The 25,028-nt window shown below is 35.8% G+C and overlaps 1 pseudogene; it reads left to right on the forward strand.

Moving 5' to 3' along the window:
- The first annotated feature begins 264 nt into the window (after window positions 1-264).
- On the forward strand, window positions 265-4,479 carry LOC121220317 (uncharacterized; annotated as a pseudogene).
- Window positions 4,480-25,028: the final 20,549 nt, after the last annotated feature.

Raw genomic sequence — 25,028 nt, forward strand, 5'->3', positions numbered from 1 at the left:
TATAAAAGCCAAGGAAGTGAGATTTCTTTTTGAGTGGATAGTGAGATTCTTTGTTGTGAGTTCATTTTAAAAAAAAATATGTCACGAAGTCCGAAAAGAAATCAAAATGTGGAAGGAGGGTTCCGTCCCGTAAGAAATGTTGGAGGAGGAGTGCCAGATCTTACCCTTCAAGCAATTATGCGAGAGATGGAGCGATTATTTGATAGAAAACTTGAACCAATTGAAGATCAATTATACCGAGTCGAGAGACGAGAACAACGTGAGATGACTCCGGAAGATGCAAGACAAGAGCGAGAACGTCCAATTCAAGATCCTTATGAAGCAAGTGGACAAGAAAGTGATCACTCATCTGCCCAAAGTGTACGACGTCGAGGCCGTCAACGACAACGAGGTCCTAGAGATCGTGAATGACCAGATGACAATCTTAAGAATATCAAGATGACAATTCCACCATTCCAAGGTAAGAATGACCCTGAAGCTTATTTGGAGTGGGAAAAGAAGATTGAGCTTATTTTTGATTGCCACAACTATTCGGAGAGTAAAAAGGTGAAACTCGCGGCAATTGAGTTTTCTGATTATGCCATAGTGTGGTGGGATCAGCTTGTAACTAGTCGACGACGAAATGGTGAAAGACCCATCTCTACTTGGGGAGAAATGAAATCAGTCATGCGGAAAAGATTTATTCCATCATACTACCATCGAGATCTTTATCAACGACTTCAAAACCTTACTCAAGGAAATAGAAGTGTTGAAGACTATTATAAAGAGATGGAGATAGCGATGATTCGAGCTGATATCGAGGAGGATCGAGAGGCAACCATGGCTAGGTTCCTTGCGGGTTTAAACCGTGACATTACCAACATAGTTGAACTACAACACTATGTTGAAGTGATGGACATGGTTCACATGGCGATTAAGGTTGAAAAGCAACTTAAGCGAAAAGGAGTTAGTAGACCCTATGCCAATTCTTCAATCAACAAATGGAATCAAGGAGTCAACAAACCCCTTGTTAGAACAAAAGAGCCAACTGTAGCAGTTAAATCAAATCAACCCGTTGGAGAGACAAGTCGAAATAAAAATGAGCAAGCGCCAAATCGCACGAGAGACATAAGATGTTTCAAGTGTCAAGGCCGAGGGCACATAGCTAGTCAATGTCCCAATCAACGAATTATGGTGATAAGAGCTGATGGAGAAGTTGAGCCGGAGGAAGAGGATGAAAATGAACCTGAAATGCCATCCGATGATGAAGATTTAGAGTTACCCGTTGAAGGAGAAATTCTTGTGGTGAAGCATAGCCTCAGTATTCAAAGTGTTGAAACTGATCAACAAAGGGAGAATATTTTCACACTCGATGCCACATTCAAGGCAAGGTATGTAGTATGATCATTGATGTTGGTAGCTGTACTAATGTAGCTAGTATTATGTTGGTGGAAAAGCTAGGTTTGGCTACAACTAAACATCCAACTCCATACAAGTTGCAATGGTAAATGATAGAGGTGAGCTGAAAGTAACAAAACAAGCTGTGGTGGCATTTTCTATTGGAAAGTACCGAGATGAAGTGGTGTGCGATGTAGTTCCTATGCATGCAGGACATCTACTTTTGGGACGTCCATGGTAGTTTGATAGGCGCGTGATCTATGATGGTTATACAAATCGCTATACATTCAAGCATCGAGGCAAGAATGTAACTTTAGCGCCATTGACTCCAAAGCAAGTGTACCAAGATCAATTGAAGTTGAAGGAAAAGATTGAAAAAGAGAGAGACAAGAAAAATGAAAAAAAGAAAGAAAAAATTGAGGGAGTGGAGGTAAAAGTACGAGAGGAACAAGAAAGTCAAAAAGAAATTGAGAGTGGTAAAATGAGCATATTTGCGAGAGAAAAAGAGATAAGAAAATCATTGTTGTTGCATCAACCCGTACTTGTACTTATGTACAAGGAATGCTTATTTGATGCTAACGAACTTGATAATTCTTTACCTTTATCTATTGTTTCATTGCTTCAGGAATTCAAAGACGTTTTCCTGGAAGATGTGCCAAGTGGATTGCCTCCTTTTCGAGGTATTGAACACCAAATAGACTTTATTCCCAGAGCTACAATTCCAAATCGACCAGCTTATCGAAGCAACCCAGAGGAAACTAAAGAGTTGCAACGACAAGTAGCGGAATTAATGGAAAAAGGCTATATACGGGAGAGTTTAAGTCCATGTGCGGTTCCCGTTCTGTTGGTGCCTAAAAAAGATGGTTCATGGAGGATGTGCGTAGATTGTCGAGCTATCAACAAAATTACCGTCAAATACCGACATCCCATTCCTAGACTTGATGATATGTTGGACGAGCTTAGTGGTGTAAAATTGTTCTCTAAGATTGATCTGAAAAGTGGCTATCATCAAATTCGTATGCGGGAGGGGGACGAGTGGAAGACTGCATTTAAGACTAAATACGGTTTGTATGAGTGGTTAGTGATGCCTTTTGGCCTCACCAATGCACCGAGTACTTTCATGAGGTTGATGAACCACGTTTTGAGGTCTTTCATTGGTCAATTTTGCGTAGTTTATTTTGACGATATTTTAATTTACAGCAAATCATTAACTGAGCATCTTGAACATTTGCATGCTATTTTGAAGGTTTTACGAAAGGAAGTATTATATGCAAACCTTAAGAAATGTAACTTTTGTACTGACAAAGTTGTTTTTCTAGGTTTTGTTGTAAGTGCGAATGGACTAGAGGTGGACCAAGAGAAGATTAAAGCAATACAAGAATGGCCACGACCGAATAACATCAGCCAAGTTAGAAGTTTTCATGGCCTTGCAAGCTTCTATAGGAGGTTTGTACGAATTTTAGCACTCTTGCTGCCCCATTAACCGGTATTATCAAAACAAATTCACCTTTTATTTGGTCTGATGAACAAGAATCTGCTTTTGTTAAAATCAAAGATTGCTTGACTAATGCTCCACTTTTATGTTTGCCGAATTTTAACAAAATTTTCGAGGTAGAATGTGATGCTTCTGGAATAGGAATAGGTGCAGTTTTAACGCAAGATGGGCGACCGATGGCTTATTTTAGCGAGAAACTTAATGGAGCTACGCTCAATTATCCCACCTATGACAAAGAAATGTACGCATTGATACGTGCATTAGAAACATGGCAGCATTACCTTTGGCCTAAGGAGTTCGTTATACACACGGACCATGAGGCTTTGAAGCATTTGAGAGGGCAAACTAAGCTTAACAAACGACATGCAAAATGGGTAGAATTCTTAGAATCCTTTCCATATGTGATTAAGTATAAGCAAGGTAAGGAAAATATCGTTGCAGATGCTTTATCGTTGGATGTTAAGTTACTTGGTTTTGCTTATTTAAAGGAATTATATGCTGATGATTCTGATTTTGGAGAAGTTTACAAGTTATGTGTGCAAGGTGCGTATGACAGGTACTATCAGCAAGATGGATTCCTATTTCGAGAAAATAAGTTGTGCATACCCCAAGGATCAACTAGAAATTTGTTGGTTCATGAAGCACATAGTGGGGGTTTAATGGGACATTTTGGTATTGCCAAAACTTTGGTCGTTCTTCAAGAACACTTTTATTGGCGAAAGATGAAACGAGATGTGGCTAAAGTGTGCAATCGCTGTATTGTTTGCAAGAAGGCGAAATCAAGGGTCTAGCCACATGGACTCTATACTCCATTACCGATCCCAGAAATGCCATGGATGGATATTTCTATGGACTTTGTTTTGGGTCTTCCTAGAACAAAGAATGGCAAAGATTCTGTGTTTATTGTAGTTGATCGGTTTTCAAAAATGGCTCATTTCATTGCATGTAACAAAACTGATGATGCTTTAAATGTTGCCAATCTATTTTTTAGGGAGATTATACGATTGCATGGAATTCCAAGAACCATTGTTTCGGATCGAGACACTAAATTTCTCAGCCACTTTTGGAGGACTTTATGGGGAAAGATTGGAACTAAGCTATTATTTTCCACAACAAGTCATCCCCAAACTGATGGCCAAACAAAGGTTGTTAATAGAGTTCTGTCAACACTACTGCGCGCCATTATACGTAATAATTTAAAAACTTGGGAGGAGTGTCTACCTCAAATTGAATTTGCATACAATCGATCGGTACATTCAGCTACCAAGTTTTCACCATTTGAGGTAGTGTATGGATTTAATCCCTTAACTCCATTGGATTTATTGCCTTTACCTTTTGATAAATTGGTGCATGTAGATGGAAAGAAAAAGGCAGATTTTGTGAAACAATTACATCAGCGAGTTAGGGATAATATTGAACAAAGAACGGAGCAATATGTACATCAAGTTAACAAGGGCTGTAAACGAGTAATATTTGAACCTGGTGATTGAGTTTGGATTCACATGCGCAAGGAGAGATTTCCCGTTCAAAGACGATCCAAACTATTACCACGAGGAGATGGACCTTTTCAAGTCTTGGAGAGAATTAATGATAACGCATATAAGTTAGATTTACCTGGTGAGTATGGGGTTAGTGCTACTTTTAATGTTGCTGATTTATCTCTTTTCGATGTAGGTGACAATTTGGGAGCAAATCGCCTCGAAGAGGGGGGGAATGATGCAACCTTAGCTCGGGAAATTACTACCGAATCCATTGAGCTGCCACGAGGACCAATAACTCGATCACGAGCTAAGAGATTTTGAAATGTAATAGCAAGCTATGTGGAACGAGCTTGGGAAGAGGGAGTGGCCGAATTTGATAGTCGTGCTTCAAACCGTTCAAAAGGCGTTACTTGCAATTTATTGCAAGCTAAATTTGTTTCTTTTAATTAACTTGTTTTAGTTTAATAAATAAGTTGCTGGTCAATTAATTTAACTTATCTTAAAGTTTTAATACATGAGTTAGTTATTGAACTTTATTAAATAAGATGCTTCTTAATTGATCTAGTTCCTAGGATTATTTATTGATGCATAAATTAAGTTCTTTAAATTATGCTTCTTTAATTAAACTAGTTGCTGGAATAATTATTGCATATATGTTTTAGTTCATTTATTTAAGTAACTTTAAAATGTGTTATGATTAATAAGTGTTTTAATGTGTTTAATAAACTCATTTTAATGTGTTTATTGTAGGTGATTTTTTAGCTTATAGTGGTTACAATTCAAGGCTGTTACACATTTAATAAGTGGCTGTTCAAGTTCTTTTGAGTTACAATTAAAGGGGCTGTTAAAAAAAGGAGCTTAAAGATCATTAAAAGGAGTTTTTAAAGAGCATTTTATGCCCTTTAAAATTCAGCAGCAACTCTTCCACTTCCAGCCGTTTTTGGAGCTTTTAAGAGAAATTAATCAAACCTTTGAATGTCTTTAGGGAGCAGGTTAAAAGATGGTGTCTATTCAGCTAGCCAAGGACAACTCAAGAGACATTTTTAAGACATTAAAGACATTCAAATCAGCTAAATTGAAATGATTTTATGGAAGGAGTTATTTGGTTCAAAGCATAAGAAAAGACATCAGTTTTTATGGCACATTAAGTGGATGTTTTTTTTTTGACCATTCGGTTACCTTGTTCTAGCATTATAAATAGTTGTAATCAGCCTTAGAGAGGGGACTTTTGCTGAATATAGATGTTATATTTGAATTGTGAGCTATCCAATTCTCTTTGTTCTTACAGAATTGATTTGATTTATCAAGCATAGCTTGTGGCGTCCATCTTTTCTTTGTTTACCGAACTTATCACCTTTGGTGTGGCGTTCAATATACCTTTGGTTCCTATCATAGTTGATAGTGGGTCAAGGTTTCTTGCTGTTTCTTTAAACCGTTAAACACCTAAGCACCATTTTGTGATTCGGGTCAACAATTCCCTTATTTGTTGGTTCATTCTCGGTCTTATCCAATTAATTTGTTATTGTTTCCTATCTATTTTGTTTATTACCTTTGTTTGAAGCCATTATTTCTATTTTGTTTCCTTTAAACCGAAACGATTCTATTCTACTCAATTCACGATCGGGCATCACTAACGACTCGAATCAATCACGAAATTAAAGCATGGTTAAATTGTCTTAATGGATGCCAAATTTATTATATCTCCAGCTAATTAATTAGCTGCATTTAATTGGTGCAGGTACCATGTGTGGACAGCAAATTAAAAGTTGGAACAAGCTTAGTGCAAGGATGCCATTAATGATGATGGCTGCTGAAGGTGCATGGAATTACCGAATTTTAATGCAAGCATCTAGAAGAAAGCATGCATTCAGCCATGCATTTATTTTGGAGGTGACCATTCGGCAAGGGGGCTGCATTTGCTGATTATTTTTCAATTAAACAGCCAATAAATTCTAAATGTCCATTCGGCTATGGCTGTTCACACACCAAGTCTTTTCATTGCTAATTGTTCACATATAAGACTACTCCAATATCCCAGCAAGATGTGCATGCAATCGGCAGCATCAAGAAGTTTTAATTTCTAGCCTTAATTTCATTCAACCGAACCTTGCTATGTTAGTTTAATGATTTTTATTTTTTTTACTTAGTTTTTAAGTTTGATGTTGACTATTCAGCTAGCCTAAGCTTTGGCTATAAATAGTTGATTAATTTCATTTGTAAAAGGACTTTTGACTTTTGATCATTTGAATGAACTTTGTTCAAAGAGTGAGTTTTCTCCTCTCTAAATTCGTATGAGTTTCGATTTGACTTATCTAGCGTGCTAGTGGCGTCTATCGTTTTCTTTTGAACTTATCACCTTGTTTTGGTGTGGCGTTCAACCCTTCTACAATTCCGTAATCCCACCTTGAACCGAATAGAAATCAGGGTGACACTTTTTTAGTGTTGAATCATTTCTGGTGTTTAAGCTCATTTATCCATTCACCGAATATTCTAGATTTTACCCAACTATAATATCTTTTTACAAAACCGAGCCTTCATTTATCCAACTTTCATATTTCTTATTTTTATCCTTAAATCGAACCTACTACCCCTTATAAATTTACCATCACCTTAGCCAACCTTTAAAACCATTTGAAAGCTTCCACATCTTTAGCCTTATTTCATCCTATTTTCAATAACTCAACTATTCCTCGTCGATGATCGGGCAATTACGTGAAACGACTCGATTAACCAGAGCCGGATCGCATCAGCTGAACACTAATTAATTAAACTAACTTAATTAATTAATTCCAGCAGCTGTAAAATTTGCATAAATTAAATAAATTGAAGTTCAAGCTCATTGAGCTAGAATTAGCTCGAATTGAGCTCCACGGAGCTGGAACAAGCTAGTTCAGCTTGCAAAAGTTTACGAATGGCGCCTGATGAACTGAACCAAGGACTTTTTTGGGGCAAGGCCGTATCATTCCCCCTACTTCGAAGTGACTTGTCCTCAAGTTGATGCGTTGGTGCACTCAAACATAGCTCCTCTTACTCGATTTTCCTCGATTGAAACGGGGCACTCGGCAATTAGTCAACTGAAAAAAATAGCCATAAGTTAGAAAATAGCAATGCAAGGAAGCTCGTAGTCCAATCATAAGCATAACAAAACAAGTATAACGCATGCAAATGGACAGGTTCAAAACAACATGTTGACAATCATGCAAACAAATTAATTTACTCGCCAATGCCTCGTCAAGTATTCGAAACAAAAATGGACATATTTTAAGGCATTCAAATATCTCAATTTGTTTCCACAAGTCATAACCAGAACCTGAATAATGAATCAAATGGTAGACATAATCGTCACAAGCAGGTATTTGGAAGGATTCAAACGGTTCACAGAGTTGCACAATCATACCATGCATTAGACGATTGACTATAGATTCATTCACACATGCATCATAAAAATGATCAGAAACAAGAATCTTATTATCAACAACCAAAACAGATAGATCATCATCAAGCAAAATGGAACAACTAAGCACAACACTATCTAAGTGTTTTACAAAAGTTAAATCTTCAACACGATTTTTAACACCATCCGAGGAGAACAGAAAAGTTCCAAGACTTTTAAATGTCTTACCTTTATGAGCAGAAAAATAAAGATCATTTTTACCTCGCTCGATCAACACAAACCTTCGTTCCTTGGGGGTATAATGTAGTCGAAGCTTCGTGGCTGAATTAACCTTTGTCAAATGGAACGCAAACTTCATGTACAACCACAGAATTGTTTAAGGCACGAATATAAATTGAAAACAAAATTTTCAAATGTCGTCACCTTATTTAAAAACCAAGTATCAAAATTATAGAAATTATTCGCACGAAATTTAAGATGCTTGATTTTTCCACAAATCGAACCAAAAAAAATTCCGGGTTTAAACATACGAGTTTGATTACTTATGCTCGAATACAATGAAAACTTTTCATTAAGTAATAATTCACAATTGTTAAATGAATAAGAATTAAGCATCGATATATTCAAACAATCAAACCTCGCAAAAATCTTTCGAACAATCAGAGGCATCCATAAAATTTCATCGAATTGATTGAAAGAATTCATGTAGCAATCAAAACCAATCAAATTAATCACTTTACATGAATACTTTTTATCACAATCAACAATCATGTTTTGTTGACTTAAAGTTGGAGTAATGTCATCATTGTCCACAACAAGAAAATTCAGGTGATTGGAATCAACATGGAACGAATGATGAGAAGGGCATTCCAAGGCACTAATCAGAACAAAATCCGCAATTCAATTCAACTTATAGCAACCAGGCAAAGCAGTATAATGAATTTCGTTAAGATTAACAACATGAGCACTTTTATCAATGGAAGTCAACAAATTCCAATCAGATTGAATCTCAAAAGATACCTTACCTTGGTTGCCTTGAAGAGTTGGAAGGCTGATATCTTGCAATTGGACATGATGTGAATCAATAGGAAATAAATGATGATTAGAGCATTGCAAGATAGCTTTCAGAAAAGATTCATCAATTCGCTTCAAGGTTAAACAACAGAACAATCGATTAAAAGGATTTTCTTTGAGACAAACAAAATGGACGAATTTGTCAAAAGGAATCAAACCACAATCAGATTGAATTTCACAAGGTTTCTTACCTGACTTACCTTTGAATTTTTGAAAGTTAGTCACATCATCCAACTTACCTTTTTTAATTAATTGAAAACGTCATGTGTCAGAAAGATAATGAAGTTGGAACCAATCCATGGGTGGAATTTTGCAAGCCTGAAACGAAGAAGAATCAAAAGGCAAACTCAAACGGGGTTAGCAAAAGTATTCCTTACTTTTTCTTAATTACTTTCTTCACTCGTTTCTTTTACAATTTTTTTCTCCTTTTCACTCGATTTCTTTTCAACCTCTCTTTCAATTTCTTTTTCCACTCTTTCTTTTTACTCTCTTTCAATTTCTTTTTCAATCTCTTTTTTCTTTTCACTCTTTTTTGTTTTTGAAATCTCATTTTCATCTTTTTCTTTTTCATTTCTTTCAATTTCTTTTTCAATGTTCTTTTCTCGCTCACATTCTATTACAACCGAATTTTTCAATTTGATTTGGTCCTCATGGACTTGTTTCGGTGTGAGCGGCGCTAAGGTGATTTTCCTTCCTTGATGCTTGAATGAATACCTTTTGGTACGATCATCGTGAGCGACCTTGTAATCCGATTGCCATGGTTTTCCTAGTAACAAATGGCAGGCTTGAATAGGCACCACATCGCAAACAACTTTTTCTTGGTATCTATCGATAGAAATGGCAACACACACTTGTTGAGTAACCTCAAATTTGACTTTGTTGTTAAACCATCGCAACTTATAAGGTTGGGGATGCTTGGTAATGGGTAAGCCAAGTTTTTCCACCATTCTAGTGCTGGCCACATTTGAATTACTTTCATCATTAACAATGATGCAACAGACTTTATTGTGGACACGACATCGAGTGTGAAACAGGTTCTCACGTTGCGGTTCGATCTCCAATCTTTGAAGGATTGAACTTTTTTCGGTGTCAACAATAGCATGTGTCAAATTTTTTTTTATCTTTGTCTTATGGTACTTGGAGTTCTACTTGTATTTGTTAGAATTCAGACCGCATTATCCTTTGCATTTCTCGCTTCCACTTTTGGAAATCAATTTCAGAAAATTCTTCGGACATGTTTCAACAAAATGTTAAAACAAAAGGTAAATTAGAAAGAAAAAAACAATCCTCACCATAAAATCACACAAGTTCCTCGCAAAGAAAATAATAGATGGCTCTCCACTCGTTTTTCACTCTTATTTTGGCTTTTATCTTGATGTATTTTCACTCGTGCCTTTTACCACTCGATTCACCTCTCGAACTTCGTAATTGACTCGTTCAAACTTTAAGCAGGCCTAGAGGGTAGACTTCAAAGGGGTTCACAAAGGTAGTAGATGTAAAGAGTGCAAGGCAGGCTGAAAAGAAAAAAAATAAAAAGGATGGTGCTAAGTGTGGCGATTGGTTTGTGTTCGGTAGAAAAGCACTTTAAGATCGAGAAAACTATGAACGTCTTCAAAACAGATTATTTCTTCTTCTTCTTTTTTTGCAACATTTCAACACTTTCTTTTTTTTCTCTGAAATTTCTCTCTTTTAATACAAAATGCTGATTACAATAGAGAAATTTGAATACAAAATAATTTTTTTTGAAATGTTTTTTCAATTAAATTTTTATCGATTTTTTTCAATTTCTTTTTTGAATATTTTTTTTCACAATGACTTACTTTGGTAACTTCACGAACGTTCGTACTCCTCGATTTTAGCTAGCTATGATACCAAATGGTACGAATCGGCTCGGTGATGTGAGTCAGGTCATTAATGTACCTGATCGTTAAAATGAGAAGTATCACTCGAATGGCTTTGCGGATGGCTCGAATGGCTTTAAGGTCAAGAAGGAACCAGTACTAAAATGGAGTACCAACCCGATTCTTATAAAAACACTTAAAGGTGGTGGAAAAGACCTTGACCCGCTAACTATAAGAGTTAGGAACCAGAGGTATCAGATGGTTGAACGCCACACTCAGGATTGAGTGATAAGTTCGAAGAAACAAGGAAGACGCCACTAGAAAGCTAGATAAGTCTACTTGAGTCTAAAACGAAATAAGAGAGTTAAAAAAAACTCACAAAATGTATAAACATTATTCAAAGGTTTAAAAGCCCATTACAATTTGAGATAACATCTATTTATAGACTAGCTTTAAGCTAGTCGAATAGTCAACTAAATTCTTAAGAACTAAGTAAATAAAATCAGTGAATAGTCTTAGCAAGATTCGGCTAAATAAGGGAAACCTTAATGGTCAGCTTAAGGCTTAAGCAAATGTATTTGAGAAGATGAATGTATGGAGAAGACCATTAGCCATGTCTAGGTTCGGCTGGACATTGATGGAGGGCTTTATGGACTAGTCTACATTCGACCTAGGTACTTTAAATTAGCTTAAATGCTTCTTTGGAGAATGGAACATTCAGCCTTGAAGAAAGGAAGCACCAAACATGCTTGTGGTCGAATGTTCACTTCGAAATACTAAACAGCAGCCCTTTGATGTTCACGAAGCAGCATCAGCTGGAATTTAATTCTTTGTGCTTTTATCTCAACGAAAAAGGTGTAAAGGAGGATGCAACAACGTTTAAATGTTGTTCATGCATTCTCTCTTCAGCAACTCATTAAATGGATGTCCCTTGCATGCTGACCAACTCCTTAAATACTTGTTTTGCTGCACATTTAATCCGGCCAGCATGCTCCCATTAATGCTGCTGTTGTTCACGAAAAAAATGTCTTTAATGGCTTCACATTTTTCATGCCGTCCAAGGGAATTAAATCTACATCAAAGAATTCAGCCCATTAATCATGTTTTAGGATAAAGTAAAACAAGACACTTAAGCACATTACATTTGGCAGCCTCTTTTAGCACATAGTTAACTCATGCATGAACCAAGACAAATTAATTAACCATATTAATTTCGGCTGGAGTAGGACGCATTAAAAACATGCAATAGACTTGACAAATTAAAGTATGCATTAAAAACAAATAAAACACATTTAACATAAAAATTAATATGTCCAGATTTTAACAAAATAAATACTTAACATTTGTTTGAGTTGAACACTAATTAATTAAACTAACTTAATTAATTAATATCAGCAGCTGTAGAATTTGCATAAATTAAATAAATTGAAGTTCAAGCTCAATGAGCTAGAATTAGCTCAAATTGAGCTCCATAGAGCTGGAACAAGCTAGTTCAGCTTGCAAAAGTTTTACGAATGGCACCTGATGAACTGAACCTAGAATGTTTTTGGGGCAGGGGCATATCACTAACTTCTCCACCATGAAAGTACTTGCCACATTCGTGCAACTACCACCATCTATGATAATACTACAAATTTTACCTTTGATTTGGCATCTCGAATGGAAAATTTTCTCTCGTTGTTGCTCCTTCTCCACTCCTTGATGGCTTAAACTTCGTTTGACTACAAGCAACTCTCTTTCAACAGGGTGCTCCAAATCCTCTTCTTCATCAGAATTCAATTCGGCCGCATTTTCCTCTTCATCCTCCATTTCAATTTCACCATCGGCACGCAATACCATGGTGTTTCAGTTTGGACACTGACTCGCGATATGTTCTCTTCCCAAACATTTGAAGCATTTGATATCTCTTCAACGATTGGATGAACTCTCAATGGCTTTACCTTTGCTTGATTCGGCCAAAGACATATTTGTTTTTGGCAACACCGTGGACTCCTTTGCTCGGTTTGATGGAAAACTTTTGCGAACACCTTGTCCCCATCTTGAAGGATTTGTAGTGGAATAGCCTCGGGTATCACCTTTTCTCTTCATTTGTTTTTCCACTTTAATGGCCATGTGTACCATGCCCGTCACCTTGATGTAATGTTGAAGTTCAACGACATTAGCAATATCATGATTGAGACCTACTAGAAAAGGAGCCCTCATTGCCTCGCGGTCTTCTTGCACATCCACACGAATCATCGCCACCTCCATCTCCTTGTAATAATCTTCTACACTCTTAGTTCCTTGAGAAAGATTTTAGAGTTTCTGATGGAGTTCCCGATGATAATATGAAGGAATGAATCTCTGTCACATTTCCGCTTTCGTCTCAACCCAAGTGGTAGTAGGCCTTTCTCCATTGCGTCTTCGACTAGGGGTGAATTGATCCCACCAGATCATCGCGTAATTAAAAACTCTATTGCGGCTAATTTGACCTTCTTATTCTCGGAGTAGTTATGGCAATCAAATACCAATTCAATCTTTTTCTCACACTCTAGGTACACCTCATTGTCAAATTTTCCTTGAAAAGGAGGTATTGATAGCTTTATATTCTTGAGATCATCATCTTCTCGTCTTCGATCTCTTTGGCCATGATTCCGTTGTTCCCTTCGTTGAACACTCACATTGGACCCTTGGTCACTTTTAGCCTCACTAAGATCAAACATATCATGACGCGACCACACCCCAAGCTCAACCAAGTACTCGTCTTGATTCCCTCGAGCTCCCAAAGGGACCAATGACCTGAGCTGGGTCCAAGTGACTCCAAGAAGCTGTTTTAGCTTTATTTCTTAAACTTTGGAAGGAGAACCAGCTCCTTGATGATGGAGAAGCTCAAGCCAACTCATTGAAGAATCCATGCACTTTAGTGCAAGCTGACTTTAGCTCAATTTCAGCTCCCTTAGCTCATTTCAGCTCCAATCAGCTCACTTGAGCTCAATTTTGTCCATTTGAGCTCAATTTAGCTTTCTATCAGCTTGTTATTGTTATCATTTAAATATATTGAGTATTAGTTTTACTTTAATTATTTTACTACAGCTCATGACCGGATTCCCTAGCTCAATTCAACTCGTCAAGAATTTTAACTATCATTGAGCTAGTTGAATTTATTGTTAATTATATTTTATTTATGTATTTATTTTAATTTGTTAAATATGTCTTGATATTATTTAATTTAAGCTGAATGTACCTTGAATCTAATTTGTTTATGGCTTTTGTAGGTACAGCCGAATGTGGGAACACAATTAATGAGGATTCATGAACATTTTTGATTCAATGTACGTGTGGGTGCATGAATGACTTCCTTCAACGAATAGATGCTTAAGGATGGTACATGAATATTTCATTACAATGAATGGGAGAGTCCATGAATGTCCACCTACATGTATCAGTTGCTGTCCATTGAACTCCTGTGCACCTATTCGGCCAAAAGGCATCTTTTGGAGTGTCCATTCACACTTTTGCCGAATCTAGACAAGGCTATTGGCCTCCCATGCATTCACCAGCCACCAAGTTCATTTCCTTAACCATGAAGCTGCCCATTGAAGATCTATTCAGCTGAATTTAGACATAGCTTTTAAGGGATACATTTCTAGATTAGTTTAACACATTTAAAACCAAATTACTTAGTCATTAAGCTTGTCTATTCTGTCCATTCGGCTATCATATGTAATCTATAAATAGTTTAATTCTCTTTGTAACAAGGTTAGACATTTTTTATTATCAAAACTTGATTGTGAGGTTACCTCCTATCTTATTTCGTTTGAGTCTCGTTTTGACTTATCTAGCTAGCTAGTGGCGTCAACCCGACTCCTTGAACTTATCACTTTTCTGGTATGGCATTCATCCATCCTTTTATATCTTAGCTTCTTACCTCTCTATAGGTAACGGGTCAAGGTCCGTCTTCGATAAACCATTTAACCCACCTTGAGTAATATAAGTCCCGGGGCAATACTCCATATAGTATTGAATCGATCTTGACGCTTGAGTTCATATTTCCATTCCATTTTAATCTATCAACCTACAAGATATTTTCTTTGTTAAAATTGAACCTATCCATTTCCAAAAGCCATCTTTTTAAAACCATTCTAATTACTTCCGCTTAAACAACTTCGTAAGTCTATCTCCATCCAATATTACTTGAAACTTCTCGTTGATGATCGGGCAATCAAGTGAATCGACTCCATCAACCAAGCCGGATCACGCCATATCATCACCGTTAAGTTGTTGTCGGCCACGATCTCTAGGGGGACTTTGAGGTGTTCTTCTCCAACATGCTCTCTCTTCAACTAAGTCCAACCTTGTATAGGCTCAAGCTTCCGATCAAAGAGTTGCTCCACCTCGCGTAGCATGGCTTGAAGATTAAGGTTTGTAACATTTCGAACAGGTTGTCGTTCTTGTAGCTCCTTCATATTTAAATCAGAATTTTGTGACATAAAACAAATTAATCAAATCAGAACTGAAGAAAGATAATAATTGAAACCTCACAACAAACCTTATGTTCACTCAGAAAGAAAGAAATTGATAACACTCACGCTTGTGTTTACACTCGTATGTTGGCTTTTACCTCCTCTCTATTGTGCTTACGCTCTTGTGCCTTTTTCCACTTCTTCTTTTCTCGTGACTTTGTAACAAGACTTGCCAAGGCTTAATCGTAGGCTTAGGGGTCGGTCACAAAGTTGGGAAACAAAGGAAATAATGAATAGGGATAGGGTAGGCTTGAACAAAAAAAATAAATTCGAGTTGAGTGTGGCATTAGGGTAGAAGAGATAGGGGTTAAAAAAATCAATCTTTGAGGATTGGGAAATTTCCAACATTTTTTTTGAAGTTTCGTTTTTTTTCAAATTTTTTTGAATTTTTTTCCAATATTTCAAAATATAATGAGAAACTTGCGAATACAACTTGAAATTTTTTTTCAATTTTTTTTTTGCACTTTACGAACCTATTCCAGCTTGTCTTCATAAGTCCGTACTTCACGTTTTAACAACTCTGATACCAAATGATACGATTTGCCTCGGTGTTGAGTCGAGTCGTATTTGAGTTGCCCGATCATCTACGATGAAGTAAGGAACAAATGAATAGTTAACAATTGAAAAATAATAATAGGCTCAATATTATTTTATAATAACAAAGGTTCAAGAAAAATGGCTAAAAATGGATGTGTTTGGTTATGATAAAATGAAGGAAAGAAAAACGGTTCAAGAAACAAGTAAGAACCAACACTAGAAAGTGTTGACCCAACACTGATACGTTTAATGAGATGGATAGAAAATTCAATCAAAACCTCGACCCACTATCTAGAAAGATAGGAACCTCAGTATAAAGTTCAAACGACACACTTGCTAAAGTGATAAGTTCAGGATAAAGCAGAGAACGGGCTGACGCCACTAGCATTGTAGATAAGCCAACATGTCTGTGTACAAAATCAGAGAAAAGTAATTCTCACCAAATGAACAGAGTTTCATTCAAAATGATCAAAAGTCCATTACAAAATTTGATTTCACCTATTTATAGTGCTAAAATAGGGTAGCCAAATAGTCACAAGCATTCATCTTAAGGTGCTAATTAAAAGCTGAATTAAAGTTCAAATCTCTTGGCATTCTTGAAACAAATAACTTCTTGGCATTCTTGAAACAAATAACTCCTTCACTTAATTCTCTTCAATTCAGCTGAATGTATGTCTTTAATGCTTGAAAAATGACTCTCGAGTTAGCCCTTGGCCAGCCGAATAGACACCAACTTATTAACCAGCTCCTTAATGGAATCTGAATGCTTGAATTAACCTTTGAAATGGCAAAAATGGGCTGGTAGTTTAAAAGGTTGCTGCCAAAATTAAATAGATGATATAATGCTCCTTAAAACCTCCTTAAACGATGTATAAACCTTCTTTGTAACAGCCCCTTTACTTTGTAACTGAAAATGACTTGAACAACCACTTTATTTAATTTGTAACAGCCTTGAATTGTAACGGTTATAAGCTGAAGAGACACCTACAATAAACACATTAAAATGAACTTATTAAAAATCTTTAAACACTAATTAAACATATCAAGAATAAATACTTAAGTAAATAAACTAAACACATGCAATAACTATTACAACAACTAGTTAAATAAAGAAGCAAGAATAAATAAACTTAACTGATGCCTCAATAAATAATTCTAGAAACTAGATTAATTAAGAGCAACCCATTAAAAAGTTCAACAATAGAAACACTTATTAATTAAACTAAGATGAGTTGAATAAATATCCAGCAACTCAATTATTAAACCAAAGATAAGTTTATTAAAATTTCAGTTCAACTTGCAATAAATTGCAAGTGATGCCTATTGGGTTAATCCTTTCAAGACGAATAGATTCGACTTCTTGTTCATCCCAAACTCGATCCACATAGCTTACCAATGCATCTTTAAAGTTCTTAGCTCGTGACCTAGTTATAGGCCTTTGTGGCAACTTAATGGATTCAATAGAAACATCCCGGGCTGAGGTCATATCACATTCGACCAAAAGGGATGGATAGGAACTAAAGATGCACAATTCGTGGAACAAGGAGCTTTCGTATTGGTTAAGCATGCATGAATGGTTTTGGGAAGGAACCTGTTTATTCATACATACATGAACTCACAATATTCATGAACAGAATTTTAATGCTTTTGTGTGAACATGTTTAAGGCTAGTGTGAATTCCTTTAGTGCTGAATCTGATTAGTCATCTTAGGGTCTATATAAAGCTTGTAATTGGACATTTGCAAGGTTACATCATTTCTAATTAAACAATATATTTTGTGAGAATTTTCTCTCTGGTTCTTCATTGAACTAAACCAAACTTATCAAAATTTTCATAGTTTGTGGCGTTCAATTATCTTATCACTTCGTTTCCCATCACAGAGTTTGACGGCTTGACTATGCTAAGGTTCTAGTAAGCTTGCAAGTTGAGCGAGTCGAATATTTAATATAGCTATTGATCCTTATACTGCAACTACTATGGGTCGAGGTTCCATCCATTTAGATTCTTTTCAAGATAATCCTTCCCATTCGAGTAATTTTCTCAACCTACAAGTGATGTGAGCATGGTCACAACATATTACGATATAGTTCGACAAAGTTGAGATTGCCCCAAACACGAGGGGCCCAAGTGCAAAATGAAAGTTGTCATTCAAGATGGGTCAATTTTAAGGGCTTTTAATTAAGTTTTGGTTGCATTTTAATTCCACATTTTCTATTTTCATCATATTTTTGTGTTTCATATGTTAGTTGTGTTAAGCATGAGTTTGTGTTCATATTTTATGTGTGTGTTAATTTGATACATGAGTGTGTCATTTGTTTATATGCGTATGAGTGTGGTCAAGCTGTGTTAAATCTATTTATTTATGCGTGTGAATCTAGAGTCTAGGATGTGTTTGTCTTAGTTGAATTGTGGAATGATTTGTGCAAGGTTTTGATGCATACTTATATGATGTAGGTGACTATTCGTGTGGACCAGTGAAGGACCCTTCATCTAGCCAAATGCAAGCACCAAGAACCAGCTAGAATTCAAGATTCAAGCTTCCAATGCTGATTCAATTTGATCAATCATATGGTGTGACAAGTTCATGTTTTCAAGCTTACTTAAGATGGAAGGATTCCTGGCATTAAAGGAGGTACATGGACGGTGGCAAAGAGGGAAATTACTTGGCTAGTCAACTTCTTCATGCATGGAAGAAATTCATGTACAACAACTAAAAGAGTTAAGACACAATAAATTCAGTCATGCACTAGAACAAACATGCACCAAAATTTAAGGATGAACCAATTAAATACAAGCTGCCCATTAATGTCTTTAAGATGTATTAAAGCTTCAAATTAAAGAGATGTATGTCTCATGCATCTAACTTTCAGCCAAGGGGAGTGAAGGAAAATTAAAGGCTGATCATCTGATACGAACTCGCCTCGGTGATGATTTGAGTCATTTAGATTGCCTGATCGTAAAATGGAAAGTATCATTCTTACTTGAAATAGTTGGTAATTTGATTAAGTGATGGGAAAACAAAGGTTGAAAAGATGGTTCAAAGGTTAGGAATATGTTGAGGATGGTTCGATTAAGTAAAATGATGACAGAAAATGGTTAAGTGAATGATGTTAAGGATTTGGCTAACAAAGTAAATAAGATATCTTGGAAATGGAAAAGTTTGACGGGATGGAATAAGCTTAAGGCCAAGGAAGAGCCAATACTAAAGGGAGTATTAACCCGAACCTTATACGACACTTAAGAAGGATGGGTGTTGAATGATAGGACCTTGACGCACTAACTAGGAAGTTAGGAACCACAGGTATCAATGGGGTGAATGCCACACTTGGTTTAGGTGTGATAAGTTCAAAGAAACAAGGATGATGCCACTAGGAAGCTAAATAAGTCAACTTAAGTCTTAACAAAATAAGAGAGTTGAAAAACTCACAAATTTTATAAACATTCAACAATGAGAAAAGTTTTTTTTTACAAAGAGCTGATTACAAGGATTTATAATGCTAGATAAGGCCTAGCTGAAAAGTCACAATTGTTCAGCTTAAATGAGCTAATAATGAGCTGAAATAAAACTTAATCACTAAGCACTAACTCTTGAAATTCTAGGCCTCAATAACAACAATTATCAACAATAGTTAATGTTCCAATTCAGCTAATTAAATTAGCTTGAATGCTTAGGTTTCATTCCTGAGCAGCCAAAGAGTTTTAGGAATAGCTTTAACTTCTCCCTTGGAAAGCCAAATAGACACCATGAAGAAGAAGAATAGGCTACCGAATTTTAAAGGATGTATAATGTTTTCCTTTAAATGATGTAACAACTCCATTAAATGATGTATAACACTCTCCTTTAATTGATGTAACAGCCCCTTGTATGTAACCGATTCCAACTGAATAGTCACATTTAACACTTTGTAACAGCCCTTGTTCATAATTGTTTCCAGTTGATTAGTCACATACAAACAAACACATTAAAAGCACATTAAACACATTAAACACATTTTAACACATATTATACTTAATAAGCTTAATTAATAAACTGTAAATAAACACTTAACTTAATTTAATAAACTTAAAAACACATGCAACAATAAATTATTCCAACAACTAAATTAACTAAGATGAACTTAATTAACTAAGATGAGCAATTTATTCCAGCAACTTAATTAACTAAGATGAACTCAATTAACTAAGATGAGTAATTTATTCTAGCAACTAAATACTTATTCCACCAAATTAAATATGGGTTGAAGTTAAGCTAAATGAGCTTGTGTTGAACTAGACGAGCTTGAAAAAGCTAGAATTTAGGCTCATTGAGCTGAAATTAAGCTTCATTTTGCACTTGGGCCCCTCGAGTTTGGGCCAATTCTGATATCGTCGAATTGTTTCAAAGCATGATGCAGCTAGGATTGCATCATACCCTCCCTCTTGAAAACGATTTGTCCTAAAATCAGGCCGCTTGCTCGTGAAAAATTTTTCATCTTCATGAACACCTTTGTTCATGAACCCTCCCTCTTGAATAGGATACCATTTCAAATTGTCACCTACACAATAATGGAAAAAATTAGTGACACTTTGTATTTTGAAAAGAAAATAACTTTTTGACAACCGATCCAAACTTGGAATGCTTAAACCGATATCGGGATCAAAAATAGAAGTTGATCTCACCTTCTCATAATGAGTCAAAATGTTCTTCAATGGAAACAAACCAAAATCACAAATTATTTGAAAAATATAATCTTGAAAAATAAAATTCCATGGCTGAAGTCCCTTGAACAATAATATAGAACTATAATCACTGGGATCAAAAACATAGTTGTTCCTTACCATTTCAATTTGACTTGGAAATTCCTTGACTGGCAACATGGTAGGAACACGAAGCAAGCTAAAGTTATAATCATGTGAACCATGTCTGAATCTCTCAAACCATAGCATAAAACAACCTCTGGAATCAAATATTGGATTTTGTCTTTGTAAGGCAACAAAATTCTCATGCTTTGTTTTCAAACATAATGATAAAACATCAAACAAGTAAAGATTGTTCACACTTCTATTCACATAAAATTTATTATGCTCACCTACGCTTAATGATAATTTAGGAAAACTTGCTTCCGGTTTAAACACATGGTTTTGATCATTTGTTCCAATACGTAACAAAATTTTTGTTTTCACAAGTAAATCACACATGCCAAGCAAACAAGATTTAAACACGCAAACTTTCAAACAATCAAATCCATCAAATCTCATGTAAATATACGAAGATTTCGCACTAAGAGTTTAAGAATTTTCATTACCATCATGATCAAACATATTGAGCGTTTCACATGAAAACTCTTTATTAAACAAGATCAAATTTTGTGGACGTCGAGTTAACCTCATTTCACCAACAATCTCATCAATACCACAATTTTCAATAATAATACTCTCCTTGCGATCTTTTAAAGCAAACAAATCATTATTAATCAAGGAAGAGTAATTAACCAAGTCGAAGTTCAAACGTTTTTCAGAAACAAAATCTTCAACAATCGAATGGGGCTGATATAACTTAAAAACTTCAGATTCTATACCTTTTTTACCCTTTGACATAGGCAAACTAGGTTTGTTGATAACGTTACCTTTTTCAACCAACGTGAATCTTCTCTCCTTCGAAAAATATTGAACTTGAAATTTTTCAATGGGATCTTCAAAAATCTGAAAAGAAGAAATAATACAAGGAGAACTCACAGAATGGTTAGTTAAAACACTCCTCACTTTTTCTTGTTCATTTTCTTCCTTTTCACTCGCTTCTTTTACTCTCTTACTCTCTTTTTCGATATGCTTTTTTGGCTCGCACTCTTTTTCTTTTTCAATCTCGATCTCTTTTTGCTCTCTTTCATTCTCTTTTTCTTCTTTACATGCTTTTTCAACTTCATTACAAAAGGAGGACAACAAAAAGGAATTACCAAAATGAGAAACCTTTCATTGAGAATAAGAGAAGGGTTTTTCATACAAAAGACGATCATCTCTTCTCGATAGATCCTCCGTGGCCGAGTACTTTGACACTTTTGAAACATGTTCGCCTCTTCGTAAGCAATCCCCTACGGATGAATAAATTGATGCACTTATAGAGACACATCTACCTTTTCGTTTGTTATCTCGGAAGGACTCAAACTCAAATTTTGCTTTACTTTGTCTTGAACTCATCGGCATATAAGACTCGCGATATGGATCTCTTCTTGAATATTCATGGGATGCTTGTCTTCATAAGGATCTTATCTCCATTCCTCAAGTTGGTGAAATTTGCTCCTGTTGGGCTCTTGCTCGCTGGCCTCGCTCTTCTACACGATCCAATTGTTTCTTGATGGGTTCGAGTTTTTGATCAAATAGACGTTCCATTTCTCGCGTAAAGGCTTGGAGTGTAAAATCTGGCACACTTCCTCCAACAATTCTTACAGGACAGAATCCAACTCCTTCGTTTGGATTTCTTTTCGGACTTTGCGACATTTTAGACACTCACAACAAAAAAACTCACCAATTATCTCACAAAGAAAATCACTCACTCTTGGCTTTTTCTACACTTAATTCAATCACAAGAGGCTGTTCATATTTAGCTTTCACACCTAATGGCCATTGGAGTATTCGAGACCCTATTAAAAATCATCAATGCTGTTCAGCTATCCAAAGTAGCACACTTAATTCATTCAAACACTATGGTCACATCTACTTGAGTCTCATTCAGCTCCCAAGATACCTCCTTTAATTTCCAACTGAAACCAATAGTTTAGATCTGTCCATTGACCTCCCTTATGCATGAGAATCTTTAAAGAAGCTGCTTGGAAGTTTCCTGGAAATTTTAGCTCATTAAAAACTAAAATTAGTTGACTGTTCGGCTAGCCTTAGACTTTACTATAAATATTGTGTTATTTGCTGGTTCTGGGAACTTTTTACCATTTTGATTATTGAATTAAGTATTTTGTGAGATTTTCTTCTCTCAATTTCGTCTAAAGACTCCGTTGACTTATCTCCGTAGTTAGTGGCGTCAACCTAGTTCTTTGTTTAACTGGACTTATCACGTTATCCGTGTGGCATTCGAATCCTTATACTGAGGTTCCTATCTTCAATAGATAGTGGGTCAAGGTTTCTCTTCATCACCTTTCACCTTGCCATATTAAGAACATATAAGATTCGGGTCAACACTCAATCATAGTACTGGACTATTGGTTCTTTCTTGTTTTTAAGCCCGTTTATTCCATCTTCCATCTAAGCCGATTTACTATTATCCTATACTAAATTTTCCTTTAATAGCCAAACCAAAACCATTAAACCTAAACCCTTTTGAAGCCAATTGAACATCTAATCCCATTCATAGCCGAATATCTTCCTACTTGCACAAGACGAACGAAACTTCATTGTTAGACGATCGACCAACGAAAGTGACTCAACGTACTCAACCGAGGCTAGATCACATCAGTTGGTATCAGAGCTAATCAAAACAAGGAGTTCGGATGTTTGAAACAACCTCGGGTTAAGTTGGGGAAAAAAATTCAAAAAAAATTTCGTGCACAAAAGCATTAGTTTGTATTTAATATCTTGTAATTAAAAAAAAGAATTCCAAGTTGTTAAAAAAGAAAAAGAAAAAGTGTTGCAAAGTTACATATCTGGTGTTCCCGATCAGCAAATTTCCATTTGTTATCGTCCCATCTTTTCACGCCACACTTAAAGAACAAACTACTCTCTTTTCAGCTTACCTAATACCTTTACATCGATCTTCCCTTGTAAACTCGTTGAAGCCGACCCTCTAAACTGGGGATAAAGTCTCACCGAGTCTTATACAAAATCACAAGAGATGATACGATTCCATCTCGAGAACGGCCATTGGTTCAACTCACAAGCGAGGCTGGTCATTTTTTGCAAGCTGATCGTAGTTCAATTTTATTTCATGGAGCTCCATTTAGCTCATTTCCAGCTCCTTCAAGCTCAATTAGCTCAAACTTAGCTCAAGGAGCTCACTTTAAATTTTCATTAAATTTGCTGGAATAAATAACTTTAGTTGCTAAATTAGTTAAATAGTTAATTAGCTAATTTAATTAATAAAATCTGGACATACTAAATTTTGAGATAAATGTGTTTTATTTTATTATGTGTTATTAATGTGTATAATTTTAGCCTAATTTATGTTGTCCAAAATCAAACATGATTTAATTGTGTCCTAAGGGCTGCTGAATTTAATGTGCAGGAATTTAGTGTTATTTGCTGCCAATTTAATCTGTCTAAAAGTGCATCCAATTTATTGGATGAATTTGCTGCAAGTACATCATACTTGGACATCCTTGGTGCATGAAGGAATTAAAAGATGGTACATGCAAGGGACGGCACATGCATGTTCGGGAAATTAAAGTTGGTTGCTGTTTGAAGTCTCCTAGGTGACCATTCGGCCAAAGGAGCTGTTGTTTCCTACTCCCAAGCTGCCCATTCAGCCGAAATTATTTCATTCACATTGCTGGACATTTTTTCACATGTATTGCCTGTTCGTTTCTAAGCTTTCACACCATAAAAGACTGCTCAGTAACTCTTTAATTGCTGATCACTTTTCAGCAATAGTTGCAACTTAAATGAGCTCCTTTAATAAGCACATCAACCGAATCTAGCTGCTGCCATGCATTTTCCAAGCTTCCAAGTACATTGCTTATTCTAGAAGTTGACCATTGGAGCTCCCTATTCAGCTGAACCTTACCAGCAAAATTAAATGAATTTTGTTTGCTTAATTTTAAAGAAAAACATTTGACTATTCGGCTAGCTTAGTCCTTGCTTATAAATAGTTGAAAATTTCATTTTTAAAGAACTTTTGAACCTTAATGAATTGCTGTTAATTAGTGGAGAGATTTTCTTCTCTTAAAATTTTGTCCAAAAACTTTGTTGACTTAACTAGTTAGTCGCGTCAACTCATTTTTATTCAATCGAACTTATCACGATTTCATGTGGCATTCAATCTAAATCATACCAAGGTTCCTATCTATTATAGATAGTGGGTCGAGGTTTCCCTATCCATCTCCTAAATAACTTTAGAACCTATAAGTTTCGAGTCAACCTTCAATCAAAGTGTTGGTTCACCCTTGTTCTTAAGTTACCATTTTAATTCTAATTACCGAGTCTTCTTTTATTTTACAACCAAGCCTTAATAATTCGATTAGCCGTATTATTCTTAAGCCTATCCTTGACATCCTTAAACCACATTTAGCTTAATATCTGACTTCATTCCATCTCAAATGATTCTTCTTTGTTTTAACGATCGGGCAACTATACAACTCGAATTAATCAACGAGGTCGGGGCGTATCAAGAGAAGAAACAAGCGGAA

This window comes from Gossypium hirsutum, chromosome D08 (assembly GCF_007990345.1).
Source record: "Gossypium hirsutum isolate 1008001.06 chromosome D08, Gossypium_hirsutum_v2.1, whole genome shotgun sequence".
Taxonomy (NCBI): Eukaryota; Viridiplantae; Streptophyta; class Magnoliopsida; order Malvales; family Malvaceae; genus Gossypium; species Gossypium hirsutum.